The sequence below is a fragment of the Acanthopagrus latus genome, chromosome 17 (genome assembly GCF_904848185.1).
Source record: "Acanthopagrus latus isolate v.2019 chromosome 17, fAcaLat1.1, whole genome shotgun sequence".
In the NCBI taxonomy this organism is placed as follows: Eukaryota; Metazoa; Chordata; class Actinopteri; order Spariformes; family Sparidae; genus Acanthopagrus; species Acanthopagrus latus.
In genome coordinates this window covers 23,030,779-23,058,751 of record NC_051055.1, presented here as the reverse complement: position 1 = coordinate 23,058,751, position 27,973 = coordinate 23,030,779, and the positions used below count along the sequence as shown (strand labels likewise).

At 40.4% G+C, this 27,973-nt stretch overlaps 1 long non-coding RNA gene across 4 annotated transcripts; it reads left to right on the top strand.

Moving 5' to 3' along the window:
* On the top strand, window positions 1–27,973 carry LOC119006276. Of its 4 annotated transcripts, none has more exons than XR_005070738.1 (4): window positions 1–400; window positions 521–602; window positions 1,207–1,441; window positions 27,760–27,973. It is a non-coding gene; the product is annotated as an uncharacterized LOC119006276 (long non-coding RNA). The 4 variants fall into 4 exon arrangements; XR_005070736.1 differs by lacking the exon at window positions 27,760–27,973 and adding an exon at window positions 20,188–20,832; XR_005070735.1 differs by lacking the exon at window positions 27,760–27,973 and adding an exon at window positions 3,890–4,020.

Sequence of the window (27,973 nt, the reverse complement as noted above, 5' to 3'; positions counted from 1 at the left end):
ACTGACCTGGAACTTTACCTGACTGCTGCTGGTGTCTCCATGAGAGCTGACAGCTATTTGTACAAATGTGACACAAACAGTTGACTTTTATATTGTATGAGTAGACCTTACGTTTTTTTTGTTTTGTTTTGTTTTTTTCCAGGAAGGGTCGCAGTAATACAGCACCCAACAGTGCTTTGTTGACAAATTATTTTTTTCCATTGTTATCAATCACAGATTCTGGCAAAACACCCAATGTCATGTCATATGCACGAAGAAAGTTGTACTGATGTTTTGTAGACTGCATCACAGCCACTAGACAGAAGGTGGAGGAGGCTCTCAGTGTCCCGGCCAGCGTTGCTGCTGTGGTTCGGCTGCCACAGCTCAAGTAACTTTTCCTGAGCAAGCTAGCTCGCTAACGGTATGACTCCATCGCTTCAGGACGGCTTCTCTGCGAGGAAATAATTGTGTTTGAACCAAGCTATCCTGCTGCAATTGCAACCACTCAGTGACCCAGTTTTCCTGTAATTTGTCATATCAGCTTTGGGCCTTCAAACGCAGCCTCGACCTGGAGGTCCGCCCCGGCTCCTGTCATAGCTCGACACGCATGGACTCCTTTCAAGGTAGGAATTAGCATTTTTGTGATGCCTTGGCTGTGTTCTGCCTCTGCTGTTTGGTCTAGCTTTGCCACATGTACTTTGGTAAGCTAATGTTAGCTGCTACTTGCTGCTGCTGAATGCTATCAGAGTTTGTTAGCACTAAATTTGAGAACGAGTTGTCCAGTGGCTCTGTATGTTTTTCTTTTGGTTGTTTGATATTTCATTATAATACATTGCTGGCAACTCATAAAGATCAAGTACAGATTTGTGTTTTGGGCTAAGGTTAGTTTTGTTTTGCTGCTAACCTACCCCCTTTGGTTGTTGCTGTTGTGGGGTTTTGGCTATGTTGGTCATCAGGTTTTTTTAAAGGTGATTTTTCCTGCAATTGTCTTGTTGACATATATGCAGTATAACTGTAAGGTCTGCACCAGTTTAATGGTTAAAGGACAATTGTCATGTACATTTGCTTATCTACAGAATTGAAAACTATTTTAGTATTTTCTTTCAAATGTGTGAAAAATCTCACTCTGTGCAACGTTAATAGCTTAAATATTTGAAGAGGATTGTGTTATATTAATTGCATCCTTATTGACCACTACTGATATTTATTCATGTTTACAAATGTCAGTTCCTTGTAGAGAATTACACTGCACACCAACCTCAAAGATGTGCTCATGCTGGTTGTCTTGCACACACCCTGTTCACATCACTTCCCTTTATAATGTGGGCCTGTGTCCGTCTGCTGTGGGCTTTAAATGTCCACTAAAAAGCCAGAGCAGGAACTCTGCTGTTTGGGAGCACAACAACTCCTCCCACAGGGTTTATTGCCGAGACTCCAGGGGGCACTTCTTCGCTTCAACGAGGTAAGAGTTTGTTTGCATGCACGCTGTGAGAAAAATGCTTTGAGATGGCTCCGTTAAGTCTGTGTTCGTATGCTTGAGTATATGAGGCTGTTAGCGCTGCTGGTTGTTTCATTCCTCTCACTGATCTGTTTGCCGCTGATGGCTGCTAATTTCTACTGTTGGGGTGTCGCCATCTGTCTATACAGTATATGTGGCTCAGTATTTATTGTGGAGCGCGCTCTTCTTGCGGTGTATGCTTTAATGACTGTGAAAGTAAGTGTTGTGTCTTATTGGTTGAAATGGTTTTGTTGCACATTTCACTCTGACTTTTTGATAGAAGATGGTCTTCTACTGTATGCTGTTGCTGCACTGCTACTGTAATTCACTAACTCTGCTGTATTTCCTAAACTTCATCTGTTTTTGAAACAACACATTTGAACTGTAAAGTGGGAGGATCGCTCCAGAGGTTGTACTTGGCACTACGACAAGTAGTGTTGACTTTTAAATTGATTTTTCTGCTCTGTTATTTGTTCAGCCTTTCAGGCCTGACTTGGTTTCATACATTTAAATTTGTTTTTACATTGAGACTGGAGGGCTGACACTGACGACTTGGATTTGACTTGATTTGGCACCCTCGACTTTTACACTTCAAACTTTACCTCATCCAAAATTGGCTTGGTCACAAAACTGAAAAATAACTGCGTTTAAAGTAGCTGGCCGGCTATTAGAAGATGTCAAAGAGACAGGAGCAAAGATTCTCTAATGCTGGCTTTAATTTAAGAACTGTTATCTAAGTATTTACAGTCCTTAGATTACCAGAATTAAAAGAAGGTGGGCAATTCTTTTACAATAAACTAAATTTAAAAAAAATACTATACGGACACTTGTGCAAGAGCAGTGTTATGTAGAGGTTTTCTTAAAGTATAGTTTAAAAACTTATGATACCAGTGCCCAAAACAGTAAGATGATGGTCGTCGTCGTCATCGTTGGATTTACACAAAAGGACCCCAACACGACACATGCACACACACAGGCAGGCTGGTAAAAGAGCAAAAAGCCTTAATGCTGATGTCCAAAATCCAAAAGTGCAAACAATGAAATGGCAAAAAAAAAATAGCAACAAAAAGAAAATACCAAAGACATACAAATACTGAGGACAAATCAGACAACTGCGAAGGGCAAATCAGGAACAAGTGGAACAGGCACAGGAGCACACGAGCCGCATGGATGAAAATGGGCCTGACGTGAGGACGACAGCAAACAGTGAGTGAACAACACAGGCTTAAATACAAGCTAAACTAATAAAGGGTGAGGTGCAGGTGGAGAGACACCATGAACAGGGCAGTGCTACCGAGGAAGGGAGGGATCGGGTTGTCAACACATAAGCCCAATACTTCATCTGTCACGCATCTTCAGTAGGAAAAAAAAAAAAGGTGGATCCGAGGCACTCCAGAGGTTAAACCATTGCTATTTCTGTGGACTATTTTTGTTTTCTGCTGTGCCCCAGATAACAGAAATCAATGTTCAGAGAAACTAATGATGAGCCATAATCACATTTAGGCCGCGGTGTTATCTGTGTTTTCGACTTGTTCCTCTTCACTTGCACTCGTCTCACTCAAGCTGTTATCAGTCAAAGGCCTGACAGCACCTCTCTGTTCCAGGCCTTGTACGTGTCTTTGTCAGTCCACATCTCAGCGTTCGGACAAGCCGCTATCGGACAAGGGGGGCTTCCCAGCCATTACTTCCACCTGTGTGACAACAGGCGGCCTTATCTGCCGTAGTGATGTGAAGCCTAGCTGAGTTGCTGATTAAAAGACGTGGGGTCACATCACCTCTCCCTCCCCGTGTCTCTCGTTCTGTCTCTCTCTCTCACAGTCTCATTCACCCTGTTTTTCACCCCGGGTGAATGAGATTGGCGCAGGCAAGTTTATCCGTGGAGTATTACAAGATCAAGGTCACTTTAAGGTGATGAAAATTAAGCGTGAATAAATGTTTTTAAAACTAGTCTCTCCTGGGAACACATGCGTGCGCACGCACACGCTCGCGCACACACACGCACAGTCTTTCGCTTCTGTTTTTAATTAAAAGCCTGAGTGACAACGTGGCCTATTTCTTCCATGGCTGTTTCAAATTGAGAGAGAGATAAGACTTATATTTAGGAGTCCTTATCAAACTCATCTATTTACTGCTGGGTAATTTTCCTTTTCTCGCCTTACAAGAAAGTGCAGACAGGAAAAAAAAAACCCTCCTCTATCCTCTAGGTTTGAAATCTCCAAAGCAAAACTATTTCTCCCCTTTCCCAGCACCCGGTTGCCATCTGCGCCTGGTACCCTACGTGGCGTATGAAAGTGAGAAATGGAAACAATGGATTTCACTTGTGTCCTAACATGCTTTGCATCAAAGCTGTTACACTGAGTCATCCTATCCTACCAGCCCGATGAATGATTAACATGGCTGTTTTTTTTGCAGCATGCTCCGAAGCACTGGTGTTTACTCCGCAGTAGGGCCTGGTCTGATCTCTAAACATTGTCATCCCAGAGCCCAGATCCGCACAGGACGCGTAATGACAGACCCGACATTAAAGCCTCTACAACACCAAAGAAATCCGTTTTCTCCTTGGTCTATTTTTGCATCCCCAGTAAGGAGTCACTTGATCCTACCTCCTTCCTGACAGTTCATCCACTGGATATCATTTTGTGTCTGCCTGTAAGATTCGCATAAAAGCGAGAAGGGGAAAGCAGTTTACTTGGCGAACCAACAGGAGATGTGTGTGACAAGCTCTAAAACATTTATGCAACGGCTTTGATTTGTTTGGCCTGGTTTGCGTCTGATTTGTCTCAAGGCAAGGCTTAATCAAAAGAGATGTACAAGCCATATTGCTTTGGAATACATTATGCAACGGCGCTCGTACAGTGCCGTAGACGACTGAAGTGCTTTTGTAAGCAAATGAGTTCCATTGTTTGTGGTTTTGACCTTGAGGAAGGGCGACCCGTGATAATAAAGCACTTGTCAGAAAGCCAGCCCCTCCGTGAGTGGGCTCCGGCCTGTTAATGTGAGACGAGCGTGTCGTCACCGCTAACGTTCAGTCTTCATCAATGGCGGACGTTTGCAGAGATGGACTACATCTTGGGCGATATGGAGGTAGCAAGAGTCTGACGGACTTCACTGCAGAGAAAATACTTTTACATTTTAGCTATTGCTTCAGTTGCTTTTGACATAATTTGTTTTAATATGCTGCTTGATGCTGAAAGTGTTTTTTACTTGGAAAATTGTATTCAAGTTAATCAATAAGGTTTTACCATTAGCTCTAATTCCGGTGGCCTCTGTCCCTCAGATCAGGTAGCTCATCAAGCTTTTTTTTTTTTTTTTTTTTTTCAGTGTATGCATTAAACATTAATTCTGTCTGATTAACAGCCTTTTTACTTTTCACATTCATAAATAATTAAAGCAATAAAGTCATGTAATCTTGCAGACATATGATGTACATGTCACGTCCTATGTTCGAATGAAGTACGAATCCTACAGCTGCTGGTTTTATCTCAGATCAGGGAGACATAATCTTGATTTTCTAACCACTGATGCTGACAAATCTATTTTTTGTTGGCAAAGCAAATGAATATCAATTCTTTATTAGTGAATAGGAAACCTCTGGCTGTTAACTGCTGAATGTTGACTCTGCAGGCTGGGCGTCTGTACTCGGCATAGGAAATTGAAATATCACATTATCGGGGTTCAACAGTCGAGTGGGGTAGTGGATCAGAAATCTGCTTGACTGAAGTAGATTTGTCTTCTTGCCCCCCCCCCTATTTAAAAATAACTATTCATTAGTAGTTAACAGCAACAATAATGACTAAGGTTAACTGACACTGCACATCCCTCTACAGAGATGAGAGGGAAGGAAGATTGCTCACTCCTCAGCTACTTCCATCACCTAATTTCTTGGTTCTTCTTCATTTTAAGCTCGTCAGCTTAGTTCTGAATCCCAAGTGTCTTGTGACAGAAAGGTGCGTCGAGTCAGCAGGCTTGGCAGTTATTTGAGTTTGTCAGATGCATTTAATCGACACTTCATATCTTCTGCAGCTCATCTCATTTAGAGATTGTAGCTACAGGTTGGGAACATTAATTAGGCTGCCACTCAAATCTGCAACAAATTCCAAGACACGGCTTCGTAATTCACTTCCTCAAATCAATTATTTGATACAACAGTGCTCTAAGACTTTTTTTTAAAAGTCTAATAAATCCTGCACTTTCTCACTTTACACACATCAGATCAACTTTCCTGCACTACGCTTGCTCCATCTTTGCTCCTTCTGTGAATTTAGAGATCTTTGCTCGGCCATAGTGCTGCTGCACCGGAAAGCTTTGTGTCCTTGAGGTTCCTCACTCACTGGCATTTTCCCTGCTCTGTCACCCGTTACCCCCCCTCCTCACAGTGGGAAGATTTTCTAATATCCATTACTTCCACCAGGGTCAGTGCAATCCCACTGGGTCCGCCAAAGACTTGGCAGGTGCCGATAAGGGCCTTGCACCAGACACTGTAATAACTTAACAAATCCCTCCATGACCCAGAATCCCCTTCACCAGCGTGGCATCCCACTATTTTCCATAAAGCCATTAAAATCTACCTGGTGTCATATTGGGAGAGGCGGGCGCCAGGGTTGCAGTGCTCTCCATGCCATGCGCATCTCAAAGCCTTTCTGCTAATACAAAAAAAAAACCCAACAGTAAACTATAAATAGAAGGAGGCAACATTACCATTCAACACCTGCTGTCGGCGTGTTGTTGGGACAGAATTGGTTCACGGACTTTTGGATTATGTGTCAGTGTATGTCTGGTTCAGCCGGGCGTGGTGGGCACGCGGTTTACTCGGTCTCTCTCTGTCATACTTTAATTTTCTTTCATCCGTTCCTTCGCTCTCTTCCGGCTCCCGCTCGCACACAGTGGGTCATTTTGGCTGGACCCCCTGCCGCTCTTATCTGATAATGACACCCGCTTCACTGGGTATCAGACCGCAGCTCCACCCATTTTCCTTTCCTCCCCCTTCCTAACACTCAGCTTTCAACCTGCCAATCATGCTTTAGCCGCATTCAAGTGGCAATAGTGTTAATGATTCATTTCCCTTGTAATCCCCGCTCAGGCTGATAAGCTCATGACGGCTGCCGTTATTTGCGGCTGTTTTCCATTGTTTGCGGTGTTAAATTAAGCTTCAACGATCCATCCGTTGAGCCTCTGTGAGCAGACGGAAAACCCATAGGCGTGAGCTTCTCTAATAGATTAACTAGGCACGCAGCACAAAGAAGGTGAAAACATCTTTGTCTGACATCAGTGCCGTTTCTAGATGGAAGTCTTTTCTCAGCGATGGAGGTGGAAGAGTTGTGATGCTTTTATCGCTAAAGCTCAAAAGGATCAGGAAAACAAAATCCTCAACACGCGAAATGTCGTCATTTTGTCATTTGACCTTTGGTTCTCAGTCTCTCTGATAATTTCTGTAACAGTAAATTTTCAAGGCTAGAAAAATCAACAATTGAAGGTCAAGTTCAGAATAAGATTAAGTATCAGACTGGTGCATGTACTCGTCCTGCACCATCTCCGTACCGACATCGCAGTCTGCTGCAACCAGTTACATGATGAAACACCTCTGACTGTCTCAACAATGGCGAGAGAGCAACTGTTCAGATCCACACTCCAGTTCATTAAGTGACAGTAATGGACCTAAAAAGCTGTCTTCCACTCGTCTTAGTACAACAAAAGAAGAACAACACACTGTGAAACGAGACGAAGATGAAGTGGCGAGTTAAATTCGACACCAGAGCTGGGACCTGGATGCTTCTTTCAAATCAGCTGTGTGGAGTTGAACACACACTCTTGTTACTTGCAAAGATACATTTATTTGTGACCGTCATCAGACAAGCGGTTTGTTGAAAGTTGAGCGAGGCAAAAGACAAAAGTCCAACAACTTAAGGCCAAAGACATTATCGAAGCACTTGGCACAGACGTAACAATTAACGTAGCCCAAACATGTTTTATAAAAACATGTAAAAAAGTTACTGTCTTCTGCTAGGCTCTCAAAACTTTACCAGTCAAGAAACACAGACCCAAACTTTTAATCTGCGCATCAAAGTACGTGACCTCAACTTTTCTCTACTGAGCCTCGCCTGTTTCAAACTAGTGAGAGGAGCAAAATGGGAATGTGAAACAGTCAAAACTCTTCTCAAATGAAATGTGCTCATTTCGCTTACAATAGTTTGTTTAAAATCCGATATGTTTACATGTCGGGCTTCAACTCATCGCCTCACCCAAATATGTTCTTACACGCCCGCCGACAGATTTCTGCTCTGTCTGACTGGAGAGGTGAGTCAAATTGAGCCTCTCGTATTCTAATCATCGCACAGTGTCTGTCAGGGCAAGGTGAACAACGGCCCCCTCATAAAGACATCAGGCTAAACATCAGTGGAGCGCGCCGTGGGTAATAACAAGTTTCATGAAGCCATAAATCTGCCTAATCTAATGATTTGGCTCACCTGCTGCACCACTTTGATGTGTCATGGTGCCTACTTGTCATTTCAAGGGGATGTGTCTGCGAGGTGTCGATGGCTTCTCTCAAGTGGACAGATTTATTTTTGTGTATGACTGTCTGGCTGGATTTTAAATGTCCCCTCGCAAGACTATTCAAAGTTTTAGTTGTATGCCTCATTGTTGAAGGCAGGCAAATGCATGTGAGCGTACGAATGTGTCCGACTGATTGATACACGTCACTGTTAGTTTGTGTCCTGTAAATCTCATTTATGCTTTAAGGGCAAATAAGTGAGTGGCTCCATCCGGTGCCGTAAGTTGCCATTTGACATTACTGGAATGTCAACCTTACCCAGAAATACTTTTTAACAGCAATTTAAAAGACAATTGCCACCTTGCAAAATGATCCCCTGAAATATGACTCCATTGAGAATTTTAGAGGGTAAGAACTGACCCTGGATCACGCGCTATTTTGTTCCAGTTCCTTTCACAAGACGTTAGGCGTTTTCCTCTAATTGAATGGACGCTGTCACAAGTTTCCAAATAAATGACCGCGATACGTCCTCAACAATGTAACCTAATGGCAGTTTGAACAAACAGTTCCCGCCCAACGTCGAGGACACATCCCTCATCAGGGCCCCTCCTGCCCTGAGAGCCTCCTTTCTTTTTTTTCCCTTTTTTTTTTAAGGGCAGCGTTGCTCCATCATAAAAGCTTGCAATTATGGGAGGTTGCCAAGTGTTCTGAAAGTCACCTTTTTAGTTTTTTTTTTTTTTTTTTTTTTTTGTGCTGTTGGTGAGGTGTGACAATACTAAAAAGAGCGAGGGGAAAAAAAGAAAAATCCTTTCATCGCTTTAATGTTTTTTTTTTTTTCTTCCACACATAAACAACCACTCAGCCTTGTTGACAGAAATTGTAGTGTAGATTTTTTTAGGTCACCACTGTAGATGATTTCCCATTAATTGGTTCATAGCACAAAGTTGGGGTGGGAATAATTGCTAGCTGGCATTTCAAAGAGCCCAGGTATAATGAAAAAGCTTTTAAACTTAGATCAAAACCCTTTAATAATATCTTAAAACGGTACCATTTTGGCTACACTCTTCATGATTTCCCTCTTATTTGGCGTCCTTTTATAAGTCATTTAAATGTGGCTGTCTAGCCTTGGAAAGTGAGGAACTGCGTTATTTTTCTCTATACTGCACTTCACATAATGTATCTCTCAAAATGGACTAGCTCAACTTCATGTGACAGAAATTATACTTAGTTTTCCATTCAGAGCTGAAAAAGAACCTGCGTATGGATACTACGAATCAAATGTTTCGGTCTAATCCTACAGTGTTGCTTTTGGTTTTCTGCCATGTATAGTGTCAGCGTGGTGGCCACAAACACGACATCACTGTGAAGCTCATGTTATTGTGTTGTTTGGATGTGTAAACATGCATATCTACATTGGCTGTAATAACTTGCTGGATCAGCGGCATTTCAGGATGATAATGTTATCTCTTAAACCACTGTGAGGTCAGAAAAGCCCAGTTCACCCCCATGATGATCCTGAACCATTTAGACTTTGTGAGTCCCTTTTTAATGTTACGTACTAGTCACCACAAGTACTACACAACCTGGGCCTTGAAAACCGCCTCCACTAAATATTGTTTAACATACATTATACATTTATTTATGATTTTTTTAAAGAATGTAAGATATACTTTTCCCACATGACTAACCAATTGTGTGTGAATATTGAAATATGAATACAATATAGATAAGAAGATATTCTGTATCTAACTAAACTAATAAGCAAAATAATAATTGTGTGCCATTTGAGCTATTTTGTCATAAACAATATCTCAGTGTATGTTTTTGGAGCCCCTGAAGAACAGCTTAGCCTATGCATTTAATCTGGCCCTAATAAAGGATTTTCTGACTGGAGGAGAAATTACTCTTTCGCATCACCAGAGTATTTTGTTTTCTTTCTTTTTTTTCAGAATGCCTGTGTTACAAGCTGCTGAAGAGATGTTGAAAGACATAGACGTTAACCTGTCAGGGAGAGTCTAATGGGTGACGTTATTTGAAATGGCAGCATGGGAAAGATATAAGATGGATCTTGACCCAAATTGGTGACCCTGTGAATACCCAAATTCTGTGGAGGCACAATACTAAACTTCTGGATTGTGGACAGCTCACAGAACTCAGATTAAACTGTAAAATTAAGGAGTGCTGACATGCAAGTTAAGATTCTGTCACTTGATGGCCCATTTCTTGCCAAGGACATTTTCAGAAACATGTTCTAGTGCACTTTTAGGCTACCTAAAATTGGATGTTTTGTAGTTGAAGATGCTCATATGCACAGTAAAATCTAAAGCAAAGAACAGAGAAACTCAGTGACATCATTCTCTGCTCAGGATGTCATTAATCCACTGTATCTTTACATAGCAAATATTCAGAATCTCAAATTTTTCATCTTTAAGCATCACAACTTGTGTACAAATGTGTTTTGCAAAGTAATGCAAACTGCAGTATTTCCAAGGGATATCTGAATAAAATATTGAATCAGTCCTTGTTGTTTTTAATCATAATACAATATTACAAAGAATGACTCTTTTGAAGTATAATGTGCTTTTGATTTAATCCAGCCGACTGACCTTCACGCTTTTCTGATTTTCCTTCTCTCCGGCCCGGCACTACACAGATGGCTCGACCTCGTCCACATGATGAAGCCACGTGTATTTTTAGGTCGAACTTGAAGGAACGTGTCTTGGCTTTTTGGGAGTGTGTTGTGCTAAGGTAATCTGCCCCTGGAGAGATGTCTAAATTAGAATGCACCAACAGTGACCCATATTACCTTTTGATTCAGTCTAACGCCTGGAGGGCTTTCTACTGTTCCAGCCTCGCCATGTTATAAACTGTCACATCACTGTGGTTGGCATGATGGTCTCCTCTGTCTCCAGCCAGTTCTGCTCTGCAGCTTATCCAAGTACCCCTAGTGAAACAGTTCCACATGCTGGGACATACACTTATTTGCATTCTGGTGGAGAGTTAGATGACAGCATTGATATCCCTCTTATGTCCTTATGCTAGGTATGAAGCTAAAGCCAGCACCTGCTAGCTTATCTTATCTTAAAGACTGAGAATAAGGGAAAACAGTTTGGCTGACTCAATCCAAGAGTACAAGAAAGTCTTCCAGAAACTTTGAATCTCTCTGATTTAAGTTGAAGTGTTGGGATTCGTTATGAGGAAGGGAGTCCTCTTCTACATCGCAGAGTTGCACTGCCATATTTCAACAGTCACCCAGAACAGACTGTGGAGGGCTTTTCGCATTTTGAGCAGCCAGTGTAGGAGAGTGGTGGTTGGTTCCAATCTTCAACCTCATCACTAGATGCTACTAAATTCTCGACAAGGTTCCTTAACGTTATCTTCTGTTTGTTTACTCCATCGTAGTGTAAAGTGTAAGATGACGATAGCGGTATATGGCGGACTGTTTCTCAGTTGAAACCAGTTAATATTTATTTTGCGTAACTGAATAAACACACTGTTCTCAGAGGAAAATAAGATTCCCAGAATAAAGTTTGAAGGTAAAGTTGTCAGGGACAAACATAAACACATCAAAACAGTATGAAACTACGTTGTCCTCTAAGGTCAGTTTGTTTATTCAGTTATAAAAAGGAAGAGAGCTGATTTGGTTTGTTTAGGAAAAAATACAAATTTCTCTTCTGATTTAGATTTCATGCCCTTAACTACATAGTGCCCCTTACCTTACCTTTTAAAAGAGTTGGCTAATCAGGACTGGTAAAACAAGGGAGTTAGACAAGATTTAAACCTTGATTTAACTGACCTTTTATCTTGTGTTGCATTTAAATGTGTTTCCAAGTGATCTTTGTGCCATCTACCGGCCTTAACAGCGGGGTGGCATCGCAGGAAACACAATTTTAACAGGAGGGCAACATTACTTGACTGGGGAACAAACTTTGACAACATCGGAAACTGCTGTACCAATGACACATCTTAGTCTAGTGAATTGTATTGGGGAAATAGGGCTGTAAGTTTTAGCTGTTTTGCCTTTTTTAAGATGAAACATCTTTTAATCTAACACTGAGTGACACTTTCTGTCAAGCTGCCTCGTCCTGCAGTGTCCTCCTTTTAAGCATAAGGTTATATAGGAGGTTATAAGGAGAAAGCGGCAGAGGAGCAAGAGTTATGCCCCATACTCAAAATGCAACATGATTGGTGGCTGCAGTGCATTGTGATGTGTCTATGCTACTGTCGCCGGAGAAAATTGCTTTCTCTACCTCTTCTGTGATGGATTTCTCTCTGTGTGATTGTTCGTTGTCAATGCAAAGTGGTTGTTCAGTATAGAATCCCTTGCAGCTATATGTGAACTATAAGGGACCCATGCAGTATTTTGATGTAACTTCAGTTTGTTGATGTTTGGATATTTATTTGTGGAAGCAGAAAAACACATTCATTGCTCCATTCTGAAACTGACTGTGTAACAAAGTGCTTTTGCGATTCAGTCAAACTCTTATCCCTTTTAATTAGTGTTCATATTTACAAATAATCATTCATTTTCCATAATTTGCAGCAATTTGGATTAAGTGAGCATTAGTCTGCTGGCACCTCCCCAGTAAACTTGTTTTTTTTTTTTGCTCTTCTGATTCAATGTGGGATTTACAACAATTAGCACCTGCAAGAGAGTAGAATTATGAATTTTTTTTTTTTTTTAAAACACAAAAGGCTGAACCACCTCAACCAGAGCACGGTGACTCAAAACAGGAAGTGCTGCTCAAAAATGATCCACTTAAAGGAGACCTAGTAGCCTGCACTTTGCATGCAAGGTCTTCAAAGTTGCCCAGAGTCCGCACCAACAGAAGCTCCCCTCTCCCACAGAAAGCACTGCTCCTAAAAGGCCTCGTCAGTAGTCCCACCTTTAATAACGTGACGTCATAATGCATCACAGAGTCACACCTAAAGCTTAAACCTGGTGACTAGTTTGGTACAAAAGCACTGATTTAGTACAGCTGCTCTACTGTTGTTTTCTGGTGCTTGCTCAGGTGTGTGTGAGCTGACCAATCAGAGCAGACTGGTGGGTGGGGGCCTTAAAGAGACAGGAGCTGAAACGGAGCATTTCAAAAAAAGGGGGATACCGAGCTGCAGCACTGGACAGTATGAGAAAAATCCTTTTTTTTTTTATTTATTTATTTTTTTTTTAAATTGTGTAAACCTATTCTAGTAGTAACCCCAAATAAAATTATCAACTTGAGAGTGAGAATAAAATGACAGAAAATGTCTCCTTTTAATCTAGAAGGAAACAAAATGACACTACACAATTACTCTCATCTGTCACTGAGCCACAACAAACGGCTCGACACCGGCCAACCTTCTGTTTCTTGCGGCAGCCATCTTCTACAGAATATCATGAATTCATAAAATATAGCTTTTGATGACTCTTCTAATTCTCCCACATTGAAGGAGATGGTGGGGATAAAGTGCAATTCAGAATGGAAGGTGTCACAGCAGGGATATGAGACTAATAACCATCTCGCACACCAAATCAACACTTTCTGTCCCCCCCCCACCCCCCATGCCTTGTTTCCCTTTGCTTCTTTTTTTTCTTCCTTACCTATTTCTCCTTCGTTGCACTTCTTTGTCTTCCTCCTCTTCCTCTGCTGCCAGACATCACTTTCCCCTCTGCTTTAACACCCCCCGAGGATACAGACTCCAGTGGAGGTGCAGGACCTGGAGGACACTGATAAGGCCCTGCCTTTAAAGCTCAGCTCCACAGGCTGAGTGTGCAAAGAGAGGAATGGAGCCGAGTACACTGCACCAGCACAACCACATGGTCACATCAGACATCACGACGCCGAGCCAAGAACTCGGCCTTTTGTCTTTCGCTCTAGCCACAGGGGTAGCCTTGGGCGCAATATAACATAAATACATGCTAAATTGGGGCCAGATTGACGGACATGCTCATCGCGGTGTAATCTGGAGGATTGGTGACATGATCGGGGGATGTTGAGATTAAAACATTACAGACACACACACTACCTATTAGGCGTAAAATGAGAAACACATTTAGTTAAAAATCTCTCAAATCAAAATCAGATAACAGTTCTGTTAGCGGTGGTGGGGGATAATGAAATGAGGCAGTGTTCTTAAGCCATCAGCCATCACACAGGTAATTTATTTTTATCGCGACCATCTCTTTGCAGGTACTTCTGAGAGCTGTAAGCCGTTCGCCACAACAGCTGTCATGGCTGTAATCTCCATGGTTTGGCGATGGACAGATATCATCTCCAAACTAGCTTTTCATTCCGGTCCGTGCCTCCCAGGCTGGCAGAAGCAGCCGCTGTCTGTTTCCAGAGTAAATGCGGGCGAAATGAATCATCCAGAAAGTAATCTAAATCTTTTTTTTTTTTTTTCTTTTTTGACCTCCAGGCTGGATATAGTATTTCATAAAAAAACACAAAAAGACACTCTATATCAAGTGAAAATATTCACACAAAACATGTTAATATTTCATCTTACACGTACTCGATCTAATTTTCAGAATCCATGCAGCAGAATAGAGAGACTCCCATATCGCAGGCACCTCGCCAGCAACTCACGCAGGCAAAGCCACGGAAATACAGCATCATCACCGGTGTGCGTTGCAGCATCAACACTGAGAAATGCTCGACTTTGCCTCCCAGTGGTATAATTATTATTATTACCAAAGTTGTGCAGCAAATTATTATAAGAATGCAAAGCTTTTATTTGCCATCCCTCCTTTATAGCCCAGCTTAATGATACTCTGTCAGATAGAGTGAAAAATTAAGAGTTTATTACACCACCAAGCTTTAGTGCATAGTGCAAACACCCCGCTAATGCCTGCGGTAATGGATATAAAAAAAAAAAAAACGCAAGATCCAGCAGGGAGGGAAAACATACATTCGAGCATATCATGACTTGCTGAGAGGCATCTTGCTGCACAAAAATATATTTATATATATAAAAAATTGGGAAAACAATATAAATCTTTAATGTTGTGGTGGGCAGAATGACCTTTTTTTCTCCACTTGGAATGTGAAGCTGCGCCTGTTTTTAACATCCAGCTGCCATCCCACATGTTTTGTCTATCGACGTTAACAGTCATATTTTGTGCTTTTTTTCCCATAAAATACCCTTTTTTAAATATGAGAAAATGAATTTTCTTTCAGCCAAAGCAGCAATGAGCAAGATTCTTGCTTCTTTTTAATTTTGAAGATACCTTGGTTGAGTGATGTCTGTTGTCTTGGGGCTTGTGAAAGGACAAGTGCTTTTGATAAAGTTTTTTTTTTTCTTATTTTTATTTTCTTTTACATGAATTCACAGCTGAAAACAATTTTAAATCCCCTTTCATTATTCCTTTCTAACTCATTCAGTCTCAAACTTGAGAGGAGACCCTGAACATCCTGTTCAGGTCAGACAAGGAAACTGCAGATTGTTGTTGAAACTTTCAGAAAGCTTTAAAGCTTTAATAATTCTGTGTGGAGTGTTGATGTCCGTGGTCTTGTACTGTCCTATTGAACATTAATTCACTATGTCTACAGTAACATTTCAACCTTATGATACTACACATATATATTTTGTGGCACGGCAAAGTCTTCAGAAATCTCTTCTTGCTTTACTAAATTGGAGCTAAATCTTAATGTAAAACAATATATAAGGAGAGAACACCAGCAACCTCATTAAACAAATCTGATGGAGTGCAGCGTTTGACTCTTACGCAACGTAACATCCCCAATGCAACCTCCAGGCTCCAAAGCTGATGGGGTTGGATTTTTAGTTTTTGCAAATCCTATCAGTTTTAATATTTTAATATGCTGCTGAAAATGGATTGGATTTGTAATTATATGTTAGTTGTTTTGCTAATGTGGCTCCGAGCTCTGATAAATGTATCCAAAAACTCCCCAGATGAAGAGGAAAAAAAAAAGAAAAGGGAGGCAAAGGTGCCACAGAATCTTTTACCTTATATTCTGTCTTTATTTTCACAGTTCAAACAGACATTTCTCAGCTGTCACAAACCTCCCTGGGTGCCACCTTTTTCATGTGTGATTGACAGGTTTCGCTGTTGAGCAACTTCTGTAGAATGGCAACTTGCCAAAAGCCTGAATAAAATCTGTTTTATTTTTTTTTTTCAGCTCATATTTTTACTTTCAAATGCTTAGCACAGTGCTAAAAATCTATACATGTTATATCAGGTTTCTATACCCTAGAAAACTGACTGTAAAACATAGTTTTCATTATACTATTGTACTGCATTGTTTGTATGGGTGTCAGATATTGGTAGGCTATTAATGTCAACTGTGTGTGTGTGTGTGTGTATTGTGTATATGGATATGTCTGTAGGTTAAATGTGTGTGTATGTATGGATATGTTTACTGTATGCCGTCAGTTATGTGCTTTTATTATGAAATGTATTTTTGCATGTCTAAATGCTTTTAATGTGAACTCTTTGAAGATTAGCCAATGAGCTGAAAGAGATAAAATCAAAACTGAGAAATCGAGCTGCACAAAAACTGAATATCCTCCCCTGGTGAGTGCTGCTCACACACTCACACAAACTAAACAAAACGCTGTTCTAACCTCCATGAAAGTGAAACATCAGGTTGGTGTTCAGCGTGGGGTCGAATGCAGCAACACACAAATGTTCATTTTCATTCAGAGAGCTGGATTGATCAAATGAATCAAACCCTGACTCGCGCAGATAAAAGGCCTGCCACATTCCTCTGAAGACTTTGATTGGCTAAGTATTTGAAAGCCTGTAATCTTCACACATCTATTGGTCAAGGCCCTTTTTTATTTTGTATTTTTTTAGCACATCTAGTGGTTAATTCAATTAAATTGACTGATGAGACATCTCTTACAGTCCCCCCAATAACATTTCAAATCAGGCTCCACACGTTTCCCGCAGAGATGAATTGCATCAACAAAGGTCTAACCAGGTGGTAGGTGTTCATGGGTAGGGGCTCCACTGAATGTTAATGTCATTTACTTTTAATCAGCAGAATCAAGAAAATCAAGGTATTTATGATAAGTAGAGATGTGTGAAGGCACCCAATTATCATCAGTTTCCACAGACATTTTAATGGCAGTATGTGTCAGTTTGCCCTATTAAGTTTTTTTTTAAAAATGCAGGTCTATATTTTATAATGCTCTTTTATTGAAACGGTAAAATAAAGCCATGTCATACACTGATTTGAGGTCTCTTCCTGGCTATAGCTAGGGTATATGCATTAGATTAATGTGATTACGGTGTTCACTGTTGAGCTATATAGTAAGGGCTGCAAACGCCTTGAGTTGGCCTGTGTCATGTGGGTCTGAGGATGTATATGTACATTAGGCTGAATTAGTTTACTGCTTACTGGAAAAAGCTCGAGTGCTGCCCTCACTAACTTGGCACCAAAGACTCTTCTATCCGTCTTCCGTTTGTACTGTAGCTTGAGAAACTCTTCATTCTTCATTTTTTTTTTTTTTTTTTCGCCAGTAGCTCCTTTTAATGGTTCTATGAAGAGCACAAATTTTGCCCTCAGCATTCAGACACGCCAATGAAATGGTGGTAAGTAAACATGGTGCACTTAGTAGTAAATGGGATGTTGCTTACGGCGCAATCTGGTCGGATTTGAACACTTTGAGATGTTGTCAGTGTCAGTACAGAATTTTTTTTTTTTTAATCAGCAATGATTCGTCTTCGGGAACATATCATTCCAATCCCCATCTTTGATTCTACGGATAATGTTTTTGCACTCTGATACAGTGATGATATTTTGGTTTTGACTTTGTTTTAAATTCGTAAGTGATTTATAAGTGACAGGAGACCGATAACCATCATTTGGAAATGATACAGATTTCCAGTACAACTTTAAAATCTTTGTTTAAAAATTTGGATCAACCAGTGATGGAGAAGAATTCACTCAAGTACTGTACTTAAGCCGTTTTTTTTAAATTATTATAAAGTATGTCTAGCTTCTATTGATATAAGGTGAATGTATCAAAACGATCAATCCAAGGAGAAGTGTATGCAGTCTGTATTTGGAAACTATACCTTTTTAAATAGGCAAATATCAACAACATACATGACTTATTACCTTTTTTTGTGTGTATTTTCCTTTAGAAACATATATTAAACTCAATTTATAATTTTCCTTTTTTTTCTATCCTGCCAGAGAGTTCAGAAGTCAAAGGTCAGCATCACACAGAGAGGAGCTGGCACCGTTTTAGGTCATGCTTAAAACATTTGACAACAAAGGTCATGATGCTGGGTCAAGCCGGTCATGGGTTTTTCTTTTTTTGTTTTTTTTTGTTTTTTTAAAAACTATTTTATGCTCTCTGCCTCCGTACTGGCAGTGAAACAGCTGGTAAAACCTCTTAATGTTTGACTCCTGAGCATATTAAAAAATTCTATTTGTCATCTATTTTTGTCACTAAAATGACTCTGTGCTTAGCATCTGCTGTTACAAATTCAATGTTTATTATATGTATGGCTTTATTAGAAATGAGATGGTACCAGGACCAGTACGCAGTTAGATATTTGAAGGGCATTTCTACATGTTGCTTTAGAAAACATTCTGTTTTTGCTGAGGATCACTATGGACAGATTTACATAAAGGTCTGCGCATCTGCAAGCAAAAGTGAGCGTGTGTACTGCATGTATTGATTTCCCATGTTTGTGATAGCAGCAATACTTACAGCCCTGACACAAAAGGGGGTACCAGCAGCTAGTGCTGAACAACAGTGTACTTTATATGACAATGTAGGTCGCTGTGATTAAGTTTCCAACTAACAACTGTCAAAAGGGTAAATCAATAGGTAATTTTGGGGCCAGACAAGAGTGGTTGGAGTCAATATCCTGAATCAAGCAGCCCGCTGGAAAGCCCAGAGGGAGCCTGGTAAAAGGATTACCCTCTGCTACCCTTAAGTTCTCACTCCATAATTGTCTTTGAGCAGTAATGAACATCACAGGCATGACCATGTCTTCAGCTCACACTTTCAGCGAATGGAAGATAGAAAATCAATACATATATCCAAGCTAACCCCTGCCACATGGCTACATTACTTTTCCATTGTTACATTACACACAGAAACATATTTCGAAAAAAGCCCAACATCCTGGAAATGATTCACAAATGTACCAAGGTTAATGGTGCCATTCATATTAGAGGACTAATCCCTATGATTTGAATGGGGGATAATCATGAGGCTAATCAGGGCCTTTCCCATAAGCTTTTTGTTTGGTGATCTATGCCGCGCATTTGCTCCCCGCAAAAAGGATTCCATGAAGCGGGATGTAATGCACACACAGTAATATTCACTATGGGCTATGAATAGGGACAGTGAATGAATCAAGCCCTAATGTGAGCATTATCCTTCAGACGTTTGTGCTTACTGGTCTAATGCTTGTCAGAGGAGCCCGAGTGGAGGATGACATTTTTAATGTCCGGTTTTATTGTCCATCCCTTCTCACTAATGTCCATAGTTCAAACTCAAGAGCGGGGAATGTGAGATATTTCCTTCGTCTCCTATTATGCATTTAATAATCTTTTGCGCTCGTACAACCTGAAGAATGGAGCGATGATTAAATAACAGCCTGTAGGAGCTCCCGTGAAGTTGATTCCTCCCGTTCACTGACACAGAGGGCAATATCTTGAAACAACAATCTAAGTCGAACAATGCCTCGGCGTTATTGTAAATAATCCTCTTTGACACAATGAACTGTTATCTTTGAGAAGGATTTATTCTCTTTTGTGTTTTTTTTGCGAAACGGCAATGTCGAGGCCCTGTGACTTTTTGAAAAGGGGAGAAACCGCAGAGGAAATCTGTGGTATAGATTGAAGGAGAGCCACCTGAAATGGGGTTGACTGACCCAGGATGGCAGTACACAACCGGCTTCAAATGAAAAGAAATGAAAAGAAAGAGAAAAGCTTATTGGATGTATTGAATCATTTTACTTTGCAGCCAGCCAAGGGATTGGATGGGGTGCGTGATCGGACTCGGTGTCAGGTCGAAATGTGTTCAGAGAAGCACACTTGACAGCAGACATCTTGAAACGTACACACATGAACTGTTCAAAATATAGCTCTGTGAAAAGCTGCGAGCAAAGTTTGTCAGTTTCTCCCTAGCTGCTTATTTGATTTTCTGTTGTATTTGATTAAATGCTGGACTTTGGAAAATCATGCTGAGAACTTTAACCCATCGTGATGAATGAGAACTGCCTCTGACTTAAATATGTTTTCCTTTTTAGGAGCTGGGACAGATCCAATCCACTATCAGTACTGGGTGCTGATAGGCCTACTGGCGTAAATCACTTAGTGGCTATTGGATTGACATCAGTGATCCAGATTCTATAGTCTAACTGATTGACTGCCAATTTATCGTTGCACTCTTTGAAATACTCTTATTACATTTGACTCATGCCTACTAAGAATTGATATTGCATCACTGTGCACTTGATCTGTTTCAAGGTTGTTGTTTTTTTAAACATTAAAGGAGTCGGCAGAGTAATTTGATCCCCTATGCCTGATTAAGTGAAACCTACTTAACCGACTCTTAAATGTGAATGTATTCCAAAGCAATGTCTTTTACACATTTTTGTTTTGTTTTTCTCTTTTTAAATGCACAGGTTACAATTTTTGCAGCGAGGGGTCTCAAAACAAAACAAAAAAGATATACGAAGGGTGGTATCATGGGAGTTGCTCTCTTTGTTGTCAACTGATTCAGGATGATCGATCTGTGATTCAGGCAGAAATATTCACAGAATACTTTTTTTATTGAAACACACTGCTACCTTGAATAATGTTACTGTTTTCTCTGGGTTTGAACATTGTTTGAAAAATAATCAAAGTGCACAATTTAACCTTGTAATTGACACTTTTTTTTTTTTAACTTTAACCTGTCTGTAGAAGAATTACACCATCTGGGTGTAGATTGGTTCAGTTTTTTCCCCCAAGAAATTAAATGATTAAATGTGAATTAAAGGGAGCGTGTCTGCCATTGTGCAACCACATCAGGAAGAGGCATTGCTTATACTGGTTGCAAGTCCCAAAAAACAGTAAGGCAACTGGAATAACTTTTTTTTTGTTTTTTTATGGTAACTAGGCTGCTAGCAGTAGCCGTGTTGCTAATGTTATGTTTGCGACAGCGGTGCTGAGAGTAATACCACAGGGCAATATGAGGAGAGAAGGTTAATTTCAGTGTTACAAAATATATAAAATGTTTTTGGAGACATTTTAACATGGAAATGTTACATATAATATCTTTTTAATAAGGAATGCCTTGTGGTTTACTATTGCCTCACTCACAGCTGGACAAACTGTGGATCAGTGCATCTTCAGTTCTTACATTTTGCATTGTGAGTGACAGGAGAGACAAAACTGTGCCATAACTACTGTGTTGGTATTAATGGGTCCAGTCACGTCATATTTAACGGGAGATCTTAATGTTTTAATTCTGTGATATAACTCGCAGTTATAGTTTGAGTCCTCCGCTCTGAGACGGAGATACGCGTCTACATGATTGATATGTTTGTATCTGCAGAGCCAGTCTACTGTAACAACAATGCTAATGGTGAAGTAATTAATCAATTCTGCGATGTTTGTAAACCGCAAATGGCTTTTAATTTTTTCAGAGGCAGGAGACATTTATTTATTTTTTTATGTATTTATTTTTCTTGGATCCACACAGTAAGTGCTGTCTTCTGCTGATGTACCAGTTCAGAGCAGGAGCCTTTCACATGTGTGCAGCCTTTCACATCGACAACATGGTGAAATCCAGGTTTGTTTTTTTTTTAAGACTGCTCTGCAGTGTGACCTCTATTAAACCTGTAAGGTCTGTTTCACAGCCACCCACCTCCCATGTAAGCTCTGAAAACACTTAAGTGTCACTTCAAGGTCTCGACTAAACTTGAAGGGTAAACAGCAACACGTGCTCTCAGTTCACCCGTTCTGTTTGCAGTTTACCACAGCAGCTGCTGGAGTTACACTGCAATCTAAAAGCAATATGTTCCCCCCCGAGTGCTGTTGTGTCATGTTTTAACACTTTTTGTTACATTTCAACTCTTAGCTGATCGTCATTAGTAATCTGTGGAATACATTTAACTTTGCTGTAAGCCACTGTAATGCTTTTCTAGGTTGTGATCACGTCTCGTCATTTCCCATTTTTTATCTCCAGCTTATGAATTTATACTTCTGCCTCAGTTTGTGATTTCTCGTCCCCACCCTCAGAAAAAAAAAGACTTTCAACAGCCCCTCAAAGAACGGAAAGTGAACTTATGTCTCGCAGCCTTTATGTTCTGCTCCGTTGAGGCTACGGTCGGCAGAGAAATTGACCTTTTCTGTGAAGGAGTTTTATTTTTTTTCGCTGTATGATTTTTGATCATAAACGCAAAATGGCAGCTACAAAGGCAAGCCTCGCTCTTTGATTTTGAAGGGCTGTAAAAACCTGAGTTTCGCCCGTTGATGTCTCATGCTAAAGAAAATGTTTTCTGTTGTCGCCACGCCGGGAACATCTCGATGTGGGGTCAGACCATCAGCTTATAATGAGTTATTTGCAAGGAAATATGTAACACCAAACAATGAAAAGGGCACGGAAAAGGTGAGGTACATTTCCAATTATAATGACGAACCTTATGGTGGGTTTTTCCCTTAATCAATTACCTTTTGAAGCCTTTGTGTTTTTAATGATACTGTCAGTTTTGACAACAGTTCTAAACCTCTTAATTCACACAGTGCAAATATGTATACCTGCAAGTGCCTAACATCCACAACCACTTTTCTCCGCTCCCCCGGAAAATTAACAACCTGCTCAAGAGTTAGAGGATCTGCACAGATGGTGGTATACTATGCGAGCCACGCGGGACAATTAGTATGTGAATTGATGATGATGCGGGCTCAGCACTAATTGGAGGGCTGGTAAATGAATGCGAATCCTCCCTCGGTCTCAGTGGGCAGCAACATCAGGTAGCACTGTTATAAGTTTATTTCCATAACCAGCCCTGGCAGCGTGTAATGGGTTCATCATACGCGGTGTGCAGCCGGTCTGCACCTCGGCCACCAGCACTAATCACACACACAGATTGCATTAACGTTGGATTACAATCTTGTTTTGAAATAATTGGAGCGCATCAGTGTCTCAATTTGCCGGCGATGAAGCTCGGGTTTTAAGTGTGAGATTTTGAAGCAAGGGCCTGATGTTTTTGAGACTACGCCATGGCTTGGCGGCGGGCTTTGACGCGATCCTCCACTCCACATCCGACACCCTCCACCGCTGTTTGATTAAACACTCGTTCGCACTAGAGATGGAAAAGGTTAGCAGGTTGGAGACAATCTGAAAACTCACCAAAAAATCTAGTTGCTAAATCTGTTATGTGAAGATCTGTGCTCTGACAGTGCACAGATGAAAAATGTTCACATGTGTTTATCTGCCATTCTGAAATGTAACATTTCAGGCACTATTTGATAATCAGCAGTAGAGCTGCAATGAGTGGTTGATTAATTAATTAGACGTTTGAAAGAAATTGGTGGTCAACTACTCTGATGATTAGAAATTTATTTTAAAAGCAAAAATATTAAGCATTTGCTGGTTCCAGCTTCTGAAATGTTGCTGCTTTTCATTGTCCTTTATGATGGTAAATGGAGAGTCCATGGGTTTTGTTGTGGTCGACCTGAGGGGTAGGATGCAACGACTTTCCATACAACACAACACACGAAGATATTTCACAACATCAAGACATTTCACAAAAAGTAAAGACATTTACCAAAACACAAACATTTTAGTAAACACGACATTTCATGTGGATAAAGTGGGACACACAGTGGTGTGTTTTGGAAATGTTATGTTTTCTGAATTGTTGTTTTCTGTATGTTATGTATGTTAATGTGCTTTGACCCTCAGGGCCACCACACTTTGGACTGTTTGGGCAAAGCAATCTGAATAAGTCATCTTTGCGTCTGGGAAATTGTGAGGAGCATTTCTTGCAATTTTTGACATTTTGTAGACTAAATCATTATAGACCTATGATTAAAAAAACCTTGTTTAGGTCCAGCCCTGATCAGCAGCTCCCACAGATCAGTCTGGATACAGTTGAAACTGTATTTCAATGTAACTCCTGTCATCTGCTGAGTGAAATCTGATCTGGATGTATTTTGCTCCCATTGTGCTCAGGCTGGTATTGGATCTTCAAATGCAGACAATGTCAGAGTCAGATTAGATCGCACCTCTACAGTCTGAATGACTTAGGTGTTAGCACTATCACCTCACAGCGAGAATGTCCTGGCTGGCTGGAGTGAAATCTGCAGAGCATTCTCGTGTTTTCATGCTTTTTTTTTCTTTTTTTCTTTCTCTCCACCCCAAGACATGCATGTGAGGTGTTGGAAAATATGCCTGATTCAGAGCTGGAGTCGGTCCCTGAGCACTGCACTGTGGCTGCTGTTGCTCCAAAACAGCTAGAAAAGAGAGGATGCATTTACCTAAAAGGACTGATGACGATGAACTGAAACAGAAAAAGAGCCATCTTTTAAAATATTACATTGAGTAAATTCTTGTGATTTTCGTAAATCATCTGTGATATTCAATGAAGTAATCGTGTATGTGTTGCTGCAATCCTGCCCTCTCACTGAAGTTACAATGGGATGTTTTTAGATGATCAGAAGATTTAGTCTTTGAGGTAATTCATAATTATCTTTCATCGACAATAATCTTTATTCAATATTTAGTCTATAAAAATGTCTGAAAGTCATTTAATAAGGATCCCCATGAGTTCTGCAACCAGGTATCTGTGTACAAATAGCATGACCTTAGACTTTTAAATGGCATGTAGTGCATACACCCTAGTCCATCCATCCATCTTCCCTTTGGAGATGAATAAAGTCATCGTAGCAGCAGGTACATTCAAATACAATCCAAAATACAAGGGCAAATATAGAAACAATAAAATATAATACAAAATAACAAACTATATACAATAAATTGCTTAAATAGCTATACATTGAAATGCTGAGGTAGATGAGAAAAGGTAAGAGGAACAGAAGGTGCAGTATTTACAGTAATAACAATTTAACTAGACCTTCCACCTCACGACAATAAAAGTTGACCCAGAGCGGTCACCGTGTGGTGAGGCTTACATGAACGAAAGTAGTCAGGTTTAGGAAAAGATGATGTTACGTCTGTAAATGTAAGGGTTAAATTAAGACAATCGAGTTACTTTTGTTTTCACACAATGCAAACATCAGACCTACCTGGAATTTGTCTCTCTGCACGCTACACCAAGTTTTCCACTGAACTTAACAGGGAAGGATTTGTGTATCAACTGCATGCATGAAAGCATCTCATGGATCGTTGAACTGCTCACGGTAATTGTTCCAGCACTAGTCTTTGGAAATATCAACTTAAGGGTCATGTGTTTACCTTCATTTTTAAATGAAGGTACAAAAATGAATGCCTATGACACTTTGCATTAGGTGTCTTGAAAAGTGCTCCAGTGAAAATACTGCAGTATATTCTATTTCGTCTAAAGTTATTATAAGAATAATAACTTAAACTAATCCTGATTCGATGTAATCATTATTCTAATTGTGAATATTGTGAAAATCATTTGTCACAGCTGCAGCAGCTCATTGCAAAACTGACCTATTAGCCTGATGTGATGACACATGTTCAATTAATGTCATCACTTGAGTAGTAGCTGATCTTTTTTTTTTTTCAAGCCCTGGTGGTGCCGAACGCTGGCAGTCGAGCCTCACGGGAGGTCTGGCCCGGGGAACCTTTTCTTTTGATGGAGCATGCAGGCATTTTTTTTTTCTTTTTTTTTTTTCAGAGCTCGCAGTCCCCTCCAGGAAACCAGCAGCAAGGAGCAGTAAATCAATAGCTACGCAGTGTGGGCAAATGACAACCCGTTTAGTTTGGCGGCCTACTTCGTTTCACAACATGTGGCCTGGCCTTCTAAACTGAAGGCAGGGTCTCAGGGAGAAAATATTTCCCTGCACTAAATCAGATTTGGCAGCAGGTGGTCCGTGGAGTTGTGAGTGAGCTGCCTCTACACCTGCCAAGGACCGCGGAGCCAGAAGAAAACACTCTATTTTTCTCCACCCAGGTGACTCCCCTGCACCTCCCACTGGTTCAATATATCAGTGGTATCTGGCTGGTTGCGAAGTGTCATCCGTCAGCGGCGTAACGTCTTCAATATAATCGTTCATTAGGAGCGGTGTAAAGAATGTACTTACTACTTACTATTAGTACTTACTACTTACTATTACTATTAGCATCAGAAACAACAAGCAGGCCTGAAAATGACACATGACAGTGATTGAGGTGATTTAGTATCACTCCCAGTGCTATTTTTTTGAATTGAGGTGGAAAAAAAAAACACTGATAGTGTTTGAAGTCCGATACAGTTCTAAAGTGTTATTTAAGGTTGATTCTCAGAGTAATACATTTATGACCTTGATCCTTGTGAGGAATAATCAGCTCTGCCATGTGAAGTATTGATGCAATCTAGGTTCAAAGGGAGGATGAAAGACTGATGTGTGCGCAGATATTCCACTCTCTCGTTCAGCTTTCATGAGGCCGCCGTAATATCCCTCTGGGCTAAAACCTGTGGCAGGGTTGACAGAAGGAAAATTAATTCCCATCATGTTCTTAAATCCACAACAATTTGTCCTAAGCAGGAAAGTCACTCTGAGTGGGGGAAAAAAAAAGATTTAAAGCTAAATGTAATATGAATTATGCATGTGAGGGGCAAAACTCGATTATACCGTTATTTATCTGATTGACTGGTGCTGTGGCAGTGAGGTTCAATTTCCGCTCCTTCGCTCACACTTCATAGCCTCTTGCTCTCTGACGATCTCTAATCTTTATATTTTTTTTTAAAAAAGTACAGTGTTTTTTTTTTTTTTCCTCCTCTGGGTAGGCAGGTTGTACACTCCAGTGGTCTTCAAGAAGACAGTGATGAACCTAATAAAGATCTGCGTTTTGCGATCTTTTCACAATTTGTTTCTCCCTTAAACTGTGGATTCACTAAAACGGCTCGTGTAGATCATGAAGTGATGGAATACAGGTCTAACAGTAAGAGATCATCAGCATCTTTGCTTGGCACTAACGAAAAAGCTAGTAAAATGAATCAAAAACAAGAGAACATAAACATGATGACCATTGAATAATTTTACAGATCTTATTCCTCTGTCAGGAAGACCTTAATTATCTAACAAAGGAACTCCACACATTTTATGCAGTAAAGTGTGTTTGTAAGTCTCAGGGAGCTTTCCTGCATATGTAAGAAAATAAAGTAGTATAAAATATATTGTGGCTCAAGACAGCTGCATTTTATCTAATAAACTGCTCCAGTGATGTCACTCAGTAGCCAGAGTGTATTATGGGTAATGTATGCATCAGGTTATGAAAAGCAGTTCACTGCAGGACTTCTTATGGACAGACAACAAATGTGCAAATTTCCACAGCAGAACCAGAACCATGCGTTCTTCTTACTTTTTGAGACCCGGTGCTACATTACCCATAATGCAACTTAGGCACCATGCCTACTATTTAATACTCACCAAGACCTGTAAACAGACTTTAAAAGTGGTGGTGTTACCCTTTAAAAACATCAATGAGCATTTGGTGACATGTTATTTCATTATGTTGAACACGGGTAGGTTACTTTGAGTAAACCCCAAACATCCGTCCACTGCTGTAAATACTCTCCAGTTTGCCAACTTTTGCACAGCTGAAAATAATGCCCCACAAATGCACCATTTACTCCAGTTTGAGCAGCAATTACTAAAAATTACAGCTCACAGCTGTTTTTTTTTTTTTTTTTTTCCAGAACGAAACGAAGTACTTGTGACCTGTTTTCCGGTTTATGTCTCAGTAGAAGCAAACTGGGTTGCAGCTGAAAGCCACCAACTGGCTGTGGAAGACAAAGTATCAAGTGATGGACTAAAGCAATAAAGTTTATTTTGGTCTATTCATGTGACTTGTGAATAATAAGAAACATAGATGATGGAATCATGCCATCCTTGAACTCCAGTCAGATACAG